This window comes from Limulus polyphemus, unplaced genomic scaffold, assembly GCF_000517525.1.
Source record: "Limulus polyphemus unplaced genomic scaffold, Limulus_polyphemus-2.1.2 Scaffold303, whole genome shotgun sequence".
Lineage (NCBI taxonomy): Eukaryota > Metazoa > Arthropoda > Merostomata > Xiphosura > Limulidae > Limulus > Limulus polyphemus.
Genome location: NW_013665913.1, coordinates 13,732 through 25,020, shown reverse-complemented (window position 1 = coordinate 25,020; position 11,289 = coordinate 13,732). Strand labels below are relative to the sequence as shown.

The window sequence follows — 11,289 nt, the reverse complement described above, 5'->3', positions numbered from 1 at the left end:
GTCCAACTCACTAAATGATCTAAATGATTTTGTAAATCAGCAGCATCCTGTTCATAGCTAGCAACACCCAAGACCTTAATATCATCTGCAAATTGAAGTAATTTATTGACTATTCCTTCATCTATGTCATTGACATAAATCAAAAAGAGTAAAGGGCCTAAGATACCCCACTTGTGACATTAATTCAGTTTGACTGAACTCCATTTGTAACAAACCTCTGTTTTTCTTCCATCCAACCACTCTTCTATCCAATTTACTAACTTATCCCCCACACCTATAGAGCTACTTTTTTTTAAAAGCCTTTTATGTAGCACCTTATCAAATGCTTTCTTGAAAATCCAGATACACCAAATCTACACCCTTACTCTCATATACATTAGTAACCTTTTCAAAGAATGTTTGTAAGGCAAGATTTTCTTTCATTTCCTACTTAATTTTATTGGGAGAACTAAAAAAAACTTTTAAAAAAACACAATAAGACTGCTAACCGAAGGGAAAGAGTAATTTCTTTTTGCTTTAAACATTTTTTCTTCATAACTTCAAATTCAAATATTTTACACAATAATTGTTAGAAAAACTGAAAACTAAAAGCATTGAGAAGAATTTTCATATATACATACATATCCACATTTCCTAAGTGGTAATATCAGCATGAATTAAAGCATCTTGCACTAAAAAGATAGGAGTGGGCAAACTTCTGTCCATCACTGTACTTTTACATTCAACTTCCATGTTCTTTTGTTATTTCCAAGTTTAGTTTATAGTGGAAGGAAAAATACTTGATAGTTTTGGACCTGATGAGACTGCACTTATGGTTGGTATTCACTGCCTTGCTCATAAACTTGAATTTGCAGCCTTGTTTTATTGGTATTTACAGATATTATTTTTTGAACAAAATTTAGAAAGAGCTTAAGTCTGTTCATTAAGCTATGAAGGAATAAATAAAAAAAAACTGTCAATCTTCCGGTAACACCATGGCTGCCTAACTTTCAACATGTACTTACAAGAAATTATACTCCAGTCCTGGTAAATTTTGACCATATAGCTAAAGGAAGAAAATTCACTCCAGACTTGATTGCTAGATATACTAGAGCTTCAAGATGTTAAAACTTTGAGTGATGCAGTTCAAGTTCTGGAAACTTCACAGATTTCTCTAACAGCTGTATACCAACAACCAGAATACCATCTCCAGGATTAATGTGGTTCAAATTTCATGCAAACCTACACAAGGGCTATCTGCACTAGCCATCACTAATTTAGTAATGAAAGACTAGAGGGAATGCAGCTAGTCATTACCACCCACCACCAACTCTTTTACCAACAAATAGTTGGATTGACTGTGACATTATAACACTCCCACTGCTGAAAGAATGAGTATGTTTGGAGGGACAGAGAATTCGAACCTGTGACCCACAGATTGCAAATCAATCCCCTAACCACCTGGCTATGCCAGGCCCCCCATCTTCAGGAATTTACTGATTAATCTCAAGATAGGTCATACTGGAGTGTGTAGTTATCAAATTATGATCAAGATGCTCATAGTACATTTGTACACATCCAAGAAACTGTTCTACTCTGACAGTGTTCAGAAGCATCTAAAGCACAATGTAACAGCACAGAGATTAGGAAGGTTCTTATGGCTTCTCAGGTCTCTGACACAAATAAATGGCCTCTAAATTACCAAGAGTCATTAGTCTTTAGTACGAAGAATATTGCAGCACTTGTTATAACGTTGAGCCAATTCTTCCCAAAAATGTGACCATCATTTAATATGGAACCAGGAATGGATGGACTATGAAATTTTCATCCAGCATGAAAGATAGAGACATCCCAGAGGCTATGCTTTTTTTTTTTTAAATGACAGCCTTCATTGAATATTTTAGAACATTCTGCATATCTTGGGCATTTTTCTTGTTCTACCTATAACCACAACAGCATATGAATAGGATTTTCTCATCTCTCAAAAGAGTTAAAGAATGACTGGCTAACAAACACAAAAATTAAAATGTTGAGCATGGTGCTTTTCTCTTGCACTGAGAGAACTGCTGTACTGATTACTTCAATGCTTGTGCAACAGAGAGGTCAATGGGCTAGGTGACCAAATATCTAGTGCAGCTTAATAACGTAAGTTGCATTTGGACACTTACTGAATAATTCTTATTGCAGCAAGCAGCCACAGTATCTGGACTTTACTTTTAAGACTGATACCAAATAATTGATTTTGTTTGGATGAAATGGTTTAAATTACAGTACCTAAACAAAATCAAAAACAACAACAACAAAAAAGGCAGTGGGTCTATAACAAATAAAAAAATTTTTTTAATATGCCTAACACATTTTTCATTATGTTAAGATACTCTCTTAAGTTGGTGTTCTGATACATTTCATACACTAATATGGAAAATGTAAAAAAATGGTATAAGAGTTATTTATTTTGTCATTTTGAAAGAAAAATAAAACTTTTGGTTAAAGTCTGTATTTGTTGTGTGCCTTCTGTTCTTTATACTAACCTTTTTTTTCATACCATTTTCTGTATTTCATGTGGACTTTTCATCTGTTTAATCACTTGACTCTGCATCCATTTGCATCTTCTTAAAACTCAAGGTAGGTCTTACTAGATATTTAATAAAGGTAACCATAAGCCTGAGGATAGCATTTCAAGGTAATGAAAAATATTTCATACAAAAACTAAGTATATTGGACCAAATAAAATTTTATCCAGGCCAGTAAAAACACTGGCTCAATAGTCCAAGATGGTACTAGTTAAAATTTTAAATCTATAATTCTGTGTTGTAGTTTTCTTTATAAAGACAAACAAACTAAGTTTTTCATCTTGAGGGAAAAGTCTTATGTATAGTTTCTCTTATGTATGTACAATTACATATATATATATTCATTATTTTACTTTGAGCAAATTATTCATGGCATAAAAACGTTTTTTTTTTACCTGACAGGTTACTTTTATCACAATATATACATGTTAAAACCATAACTTCAAAGATAATTATTCTTAAAACTGAATATCATACTTATGTGGTAAACACGCATAATATACATTTTCTACCTTCTTATTCTAGTTTAGAATTATACAAAAGTTTGCATTTAGTCCAAGTCTATGAAGTTTTCTTATGACACTGGGTTAAGGAAGTTAAGTTGATGCCATTCTAGCTGCCTTTTTTACCTTGTCATTCTATTGAGGTCACAGCTGTTCTACTCATGGAAGTATATTTGTAATGCTGCTCATTAAGCAAGAATGTTGACAGCCAGTGCCCTCCAATGATAGGTCAGGTGATATCTCTCTTCTGAACCTGTTCTTAATGCTAACATTTCTTTTACTAAAGTTTCTGTTTATCATCTAACACAATTACTGGGAAAATTCTAATCGGTTAATATACAGAATAAGGTACCATAAGCATATAACTGCCTATGTACATTGAACAGAAACTAGTATAATTTGTTCAATAACACCTAAGTACTTCCACCTAACGAACTGTATAAAACTTTATAGATTCTACCATCAGTAAAATCATTCAATAACTAAATCTATCCAGATCACTAAACTATGACGTCCCAAAGCTACAAGTAATGATCCCTCTGCTGTATTCAGGTTCACACTCATTATCTTGAAGAAAGAATCAATGCACAAGTTTTCCTTCAATATATGTGTGTTTAGATGGCTACTGATAATTCAGAAATTTTTCAAGTTTAAAGATTGAATCCAGTTTTCTCAACAGTCATGAGTCATTTATAAATTTTGTTGCCCAACATGTGTGAACATTTATGTCAGGTCACTTTTCAGAAGACTGGGAGATTATTTAAAATAATACTTAATCATGGACAGTTCAGCATATACTAAGTGAATGTGATGTGGTCCAATCCCCCAATGTGTTCAAAGTAATCAGTAAAACTAAAAATGAGACTATGTTATGGGTGAAGGAGGCTCTTCTAATTCTTCAAAAGAAGCTAAAATTAAACATTCGGCAAAGTGCTACTGAACTTTTACTTGAATTTTATTTAAGCTTTCACATTCTACTGAGACATAAGGCAACATACAGTAAGGTGGATTCTAAACTCATATTGTTTGTCTCTAGGGAAGAGAAAGTTTTATTTATCACTTTGGAAGGATTCTTATTTTGTGGTACAATTTGATTTTAACATATTCTTCTCAGTGAGAAAAGCCTGTACGAAAACAGCTTTTATGATACCTATTTTTCCTTTAGGATCATGCAAGAAATTCCCATGAAGGTAACTCCTGAGTGTATATGCTTACAAAAAACAAAGGTGTGAAATTTAGTATGTCTTTTTTTTTTCACTAAAATATTTCAAAACAAAAGTATACCATCAACTTAATTTTCAACTGTGAACTTAATGTTGGGATGGACTGTATTCAAACTTGAAAGGAACTGTCAATAGAATTTGAATCTTTAAAAGAAGTAAAAATTTCATCCACATGATGAATCCAGAACATTGGAGGATGTAGGAAAGTGGAAATAGCAATTTCTTCTTTTTTGATCATAAATATATTGGCCAAAACAGGTAAAACTGGATTTCCCATATTTAGACCTTTGATTTGATTATAATAAACACTTTGAAATTGAAAACTGAAAATTTTGCACTTACTGTAATTAAAGTTTATTTGATAGATATTTGTCCAATTGATCCAAGTCAATCTGTAGTACCTGACATGTTAACTGTAAACTTTACAAAAATATACCTTTAAGTGAAAGAAGATGTTCCAATATCCGATCTCTAACCTCCTTTAAAACCCTGGAAACTACATTGTCTGGTTCTGGTGCTTTACTTTCAATTTCTCATTCTTTCCTTTTATCATCAAGGGATTAGTATTTATACAATTCACATCAATCTCATAGCAGCCATAGAATATTCAGGATCAGGAATACTGTATCTTAGTTATACTTCTAGACCTTGACTTTGACATGCATATGTACTTATATCTAAAGTTTCAAGTATTAGTTTGACAGTTCACTGTTTGATATTTCTGTTGACTCAGTGCAAGAATATCTGACAAGTCCTCCGACAGCAAGAGCAGATTATGTAAATAATAATAATATTAAATACTTTAATATTTTTACAAATATTTGTTAGAAAATGTTCTTTTCACAATCACTTACTCAACTGAGATACCATAATTAGTCCTAAGTTATTTCCTCTGCTACAATTATTGCAAGTTACACTCTGTATTTTTTTAAACATATCACATGTAATACATTTTATGTTTTCCTACATGTAATTTTCCAATATACATAGAAAAAGCCAAAGATTTAAACACAGAATCAGTAAACTTATGAAACACTATTTTTAAACAATAAAGCTTACACACAAATGTTCAAAGTAAGATACCAAAGTCTAATGTTAGAGTACTTAAACAAATTGTTAATTATTTATATAAGTGGATAAACTGAAATGATTCTGTGAGAACATTGTTCATAATATAAAAATTAATCATTTGTTTATATATTTGTAATCTACCATCTCAACTTACAGTATAGTGATTTTTCAATAACTGTTTAATGAGCCTATAGTGAAGAATTTCACTGTAACTATTATGAACTCATATGCAAAACAGATGCTGTCTGTATTTGTTTGTATCATTCTCTCTGAAGAAGGCTTTGTGTCAAAACGATTGAGAAGTGAATAAATTCCTGCTTCATTCTGTGTTTTCTTTCTTACATATCTCACTTATATGTCATAAATCAGGTCAAAACAAGATATACTGAACTTTCTACATGTAATGTTATGCGAGGATCAAAACATATACACAGATACATGCTTAAGTGTATCATTAATCAAATGGTCATTTGGTATAAAATGAGAAATGTTCAGGAGAAAACTAATTTCAATTTACTAGATGGAATATTTTCTTATAAAAAAAAGAAACTACAGAAAATGTTGCCAAGAGAAACCATCAGATGACTAATCATTATTCTGAAACCTTCCCTTTTATAAAAGTATTTTCATGATAGTTTTGGCTAACCTTCAATAAACCTCAGTATAAATGGATATGTCAAACTTATTTTGAACCTGCACTCAGCTAGATTTTTGCTTAATTCAGGTAAAGCTATATGAAATATTTACAGGATCTTATTAATGATATTTTCCAACAGATATAAACTATTAATTGTAAAAGATTATATTCAGCTAGCTAGGAAGATTGTAGTTAAAAAAGTCCATTGAAAAACAAAAAACATTAAATCCAAAACCATGTGTGGTCTATGGAAAATATACTCCTGTAAGTTATAATTCTCAAAGGAAAATTAACTTTGGGGAAATGTGTCAGTGAAATATTTATTGAAGTAGTCTTACTGTAGTTACTACATTATCAAATGATGCTCTGAATCACCGATATTCAGTTTTGTGACAAAACAGAAGTCTAAGTATGCTTTTGTTACAGCAAATAGGACAAAGAACAGCTTTACACTTAACATGAATACTGACAACACTGATTAATAGCTATCATTAATATTAATATAATTGCTTTCAGATTTGTTTAATTGGTCTCTAGATGAGAACGCCACATAATAGTTAAAAAGCATTAAATTTATCAAACAAAAAACATCTATCAATTTTTCTTTTGACAATTGTACATGTCCTATTTCACAGTTTTAGTCATTTGATTTTCTACATGTTGCTAACTACGAAGTAATTTTTTCAATTGTTTCAAATTAACTTGTCTTCAAAGGTATAACAGTAATTGTTTCGTAATACAATATACTCTTGCTTAGAAGGCCATATCTAGATCCATTATTCCTCTAACATTTCATTGCACATGAAAAGCTTATTAGAGTTACTTGTTTGCTCTCATAGGTTAACGTTTAATTTTTAAAAAATCCAGAATGAGCCAGTGGAGTTTATTTGAAGTGCTATTTCATTAGAGGAAAATGTAAAGTTTACTTAAAGAAAACTTGGACAATTATATACTAAGAGAGCAGGTTAAATGAGGAACTTAGAAAAGAAAATCTTACAATGCAGATAACTTCATTAATAATACTGAAATGTATGTAGGAAGAATGCACAAAAAACACAGTATCAAAATGTTCTTACTGAACACTAAAATCGAATACTAGGTTACAGAAAGCCATTTGTCCCTCAAAATCATCACTAAGATAAAGATTTCTTTCATCTTTAATCCAACTTAAAAATAGTCCTATATATATATGTACATTCCTATATAATAAAATTTAAGAGAGTTCAAACTAACTGCACTTACCACATCAACAGGCAAGCCAATACAGAAATTTATAACTCTCACCAAAAAAACAAAAATTCAATTAAAGAACAAGTCTACATTTTGGCTTCCAAATCACAAACCTGTTATTCCTAACAGTCAAAACCTGTATTTTGAACTACCCACAATAAATATTCAAAAACAAGATTGTCCCAACTCCTTCCAACTTTGAACACCAGAATCAAATTCTCTCCCCTATAGCTAGTCAACCTACCTTCTATTTAAAATACTTGCAGTGTACATAAAATGATCAAGAGGCCTAAAAAATGGAAATAAGCAATTTTTTCAAGAAATTTAAACCCAAAATTAAATACACTTTTATAACCTTCATAATTCCACTTCTGTTGCAAAGTTTTAACACAATATTTACAAACTGCTCCATTTTTTGTTAAGAATGTCTATAAAAAGCCTTAATGCCTTCTTAATAACATCTTCATAATTTTCAGCAATATAACAATATAACATGTTAATAATTACCTGTCTTGAACTGTAGTAACTTACTGAAAATTGGAAATTATAAACCAATTAGTCTTACTTCTGTCATAAGAAAAATTCTATAGTCTCTCATAAAAAAAAAGGTTTGTAAAATCATCTAATGATATATCATAACAAAAATTAACATGGTTTCTCTAAAAAGAAATTTTTCCTTACTAATCTGTTAATCTTTTACATCTTTGTAAAACATTACCTTGAAGGAGAATGTAGGAATTTTGTGTACTTAGATTTTCAAAATGCTTTTGATAAGGTGCCACATAACAAATTAGATAACAATCATATCAGTATAGGTTGGAGAAACATCAGTACATTTTATTGTAGGATGACTGGATCAGTGAATACAAAAATGTTGTATTAACCCTTTCACTGTGTGGTGCTCTAGAATCTATGACATTTACAAAATCTTCATTCACTATATCCCCACACATATGTATTTACTTTGGCTAGGTATACAATGCAATGCCAAGGCAACCTGAAAGTTCGTAGAGATAATAATAATAATAATAATTATGATAATAATAATACATATTGTGTAACATCACATGACTGTCATATCTACATATCTTCAACATGATAACATACTTTCAGAGGAGTTTTGGGGTAAACCCTAGGGCTTCTCAAACATTTTATTGCTTTAGTTCTGCAGCTGTATATCACTGTTTTGTTATGATAAACTTGGGAAATCAAACAATCAATTACACTTTCACTTGTACAAGAGGTTTCCCTCCTTATCATCCCTGAAAAATAAAAACAGTGACTGTCAGAGGAGCCCCAAGATTTATCTAAAACAAATTTTTGATACTAGATAACTAAAATATGTGCTGAATGTTAATATTTTTTCAAATTAAAAACGTATTTCCAATAATGCTTTCCTCCTCTCATGCTACAACTATTACTCGACTACTAGGGTTTCTTCCTTTACCCATCTAAGCATTGGTTAGATTTTTTCTCGCTTGCTCCAGTATTTTATTCCCCACTTAATTGCCCTTGGCTATATCTGTCTCACGACACTCTCCACCTATGTTAATGTGTCTTCTATCTTGGTACTGTATATAAGCATTTCCTTCAGATAATATTGTCATTTTTTCAAGACTGACCCAATCCACAGTCTCTAACGCCAGCTCTTAGTGGGAAGGAAGGACAGGAGAGTGTGAAAGGAGGTATTATTGGAAATGCTTTTTCAATTTAAGAAAATGTTAACATACTTATCTCCTTACACACTATAGCTAGAATCCCACATTGATAAGGTGGAGGGGCCAGTGAAGGCATTATCCATACAGAATGAGTCTGCATAGATCATGATCGTAACAATAGAAATTTAGCACACTTTGTGGAAGAACTGCACTACATCCAGAACAGGTATGCTCTTCACCCAGAACCTAAATCATGCACTGCTGGTGTGATTTGCTAAGGGTTGGAATTATAGGGCCATGGGCCCCTAAATCCCATGTTAGTGGGTAGGGTATTTGTGGATCCCAATCTGTAGCTACTATAGCATGATGCATCCGAGTCAACGAAATCACAACGAGAAGGTAAGCAACACAGAAGTGGACAAACCCTCTCCTCAACCTGAAGAAGTCTGAAAGGCAATACCCAAACTCGGAATAACGGGATCCTATATGCCATGTTCAAATTGAGGAAACAGAATATATCCAGTCTGGAATTATTAACACTCATCCTCACTCCCCAACTATGTGGACAAGGTAAATTCCACTTGTACCTGGAATTATGGGTAGAACATGGAACAAACTGTGCTCAACCAAGGACCCAGGATGGGACCACTCTGCATTTGAAATTATGAGGAGACAGTGGAACCTTTTCCATGAACAATGTACTGAACCTATACTGATAAAAAAAAAAGGCTATGTTCAACCCAACTGGATAGCTAAGCATCAAATCTAAACTAGTATTATGAGCAGGCTCCCTTGTGGGATGATTCTGCTCCTACTGACATCTGGGAAAAAGACATCCAGTGTCCCAGGAGGTAGGGCCTCCAACCTCACCCTCTTCTCCAATGTGGAAGAAAGTCACTCAAACACTCTGGAAGAATAACCTCTGTTCACCACCCCAGTGACTGGAAACCACGAGTGGTAAGGACTCCCTATCTCCACTAGTAGAATACGAGGAGGGGGGGAGATATGCATACAGTACAATACAGTAATACCACCTGGTCTGCCTCTAGGTGGTCTCATGAGACACCTCATTTCTACAGAGCCTGTTGAAACCTAGATAAAGTATATTGTGTAAGTGGTTGCTAGTGCACATTTGGTTTGACAAAACCACACCTGACAGGGCACATAGTAAACTTAGAAGTTAAACCCTGATGCCATGCGAAGGATTGCATAACCTCCACACATGAAGCTTGAGCCTAGGGCTGGATGGGAGTAAGATGTCAGATCATGGCTGCCTCAACAGAAATGGCCAAAGAGGAAGCAGAAGAGGTGGGAACTCCCAAGGGTATCACAGAAGCGGAAACCATGGTTGAGCCAGTCAGTCCAGTGCTACCAACAGAATGTGACCAAAGGTTGAATGAATAACTGCTAGGACAAATAGGTGGGTAGGTATATAGGTGTAATCCAGTCCAGTCTTGATTGAATGCATCTATTGCCAATGCCTGAGGGTGAGGTACTGAAGACCAAAATGCCAGTAGTTGAATGGTCCAATAAATGACAAACACATCGATCATTGGCATCTTGAACTGTGAGCAAATCCAAGGAAAAACCCCTCAATGAAACATTCATTCTGTCAGGAGAATCCAGAAGGGTTGAGACAATTGATCTACAACCAAATCCATCACCCCCAGAACATGGCAAGCTAGTAGGATGATATGATTGGTGCAGGCCTAATATAGAAAATCCAAGGTTAAAAACAGAGCCCTGGATCAAATGCACCCTTGATGGAAAAATGTAAGACACCACCGTGGAATTGTCAGAGTGACGCATGACAACTTAGCTCCTCAGTAATTACCGACCTTGAGACATTGTCATTTGAACAGCAAAAAGTTCTAAAATACTGATGTGGAGGGAAGCCTCAGCATCTGTCCATAGGCCCTGGAATTCCTGACAGTTGAGATATGCACCCCATTCCTGAAGCAAGGCATCTGTGAAAATATGGAGCTCTGGATGAAGTGGTGGCAGAGGAACACAGATTGTAGTGCTATTCCAATCAAACAACCAATCAAGATTGAAGATGTTAATCCAGAAGAAGGAGATTAGGGAATCCAGTGGATCACTGTTCATGATATACTGCTCACGTAGAGATCACTGAAAGGATCTCCTATGCTTTTATCCCAAAGTTATGAGGGATTCAAGTGATGCCCATATCCTCAAACGAGCAAAAAATCATGGGAAAAGGAGATGTGAATAAGAGTCAGACTGCCTGACCATAGCGTGGAGCTGGATGGCAGTCACATGAGCCCAACTGTTGAAAAAGACACCCAGACAGACGATATATAGTGTTGGAGTGATAAGAGATGTCTTGACTATGATAAATCCTGCCTTTGTTGCTTCAGAAAGCAACATCTGGGTGTGAGGTTCCACCAACTAACG

General features: G+C 33.8%; 1 protein-coding gene across 1 annotated transcript in view; it reads right to left on the bottom strand.

Annotated features, from left to right (window-relative positions):
* The window catches only part of LOC106457209 (serine-rich adhesin for platelets-like), a 130,537-nt gene that overhangs the window by 113,821 nt on the left and 5,427 nt on the right, over positions 1-11,289 (bottom strand). The window contains exon 2 of the mRNA XM_022383042.1: positions 2,511-2,614. The gene's annotated coding sequence lies outside the window, so the exon portion shown is untranslated. The remainder of the gene's footprint in view (positions 1-2,510; positions 2,615-11,289) is intronic.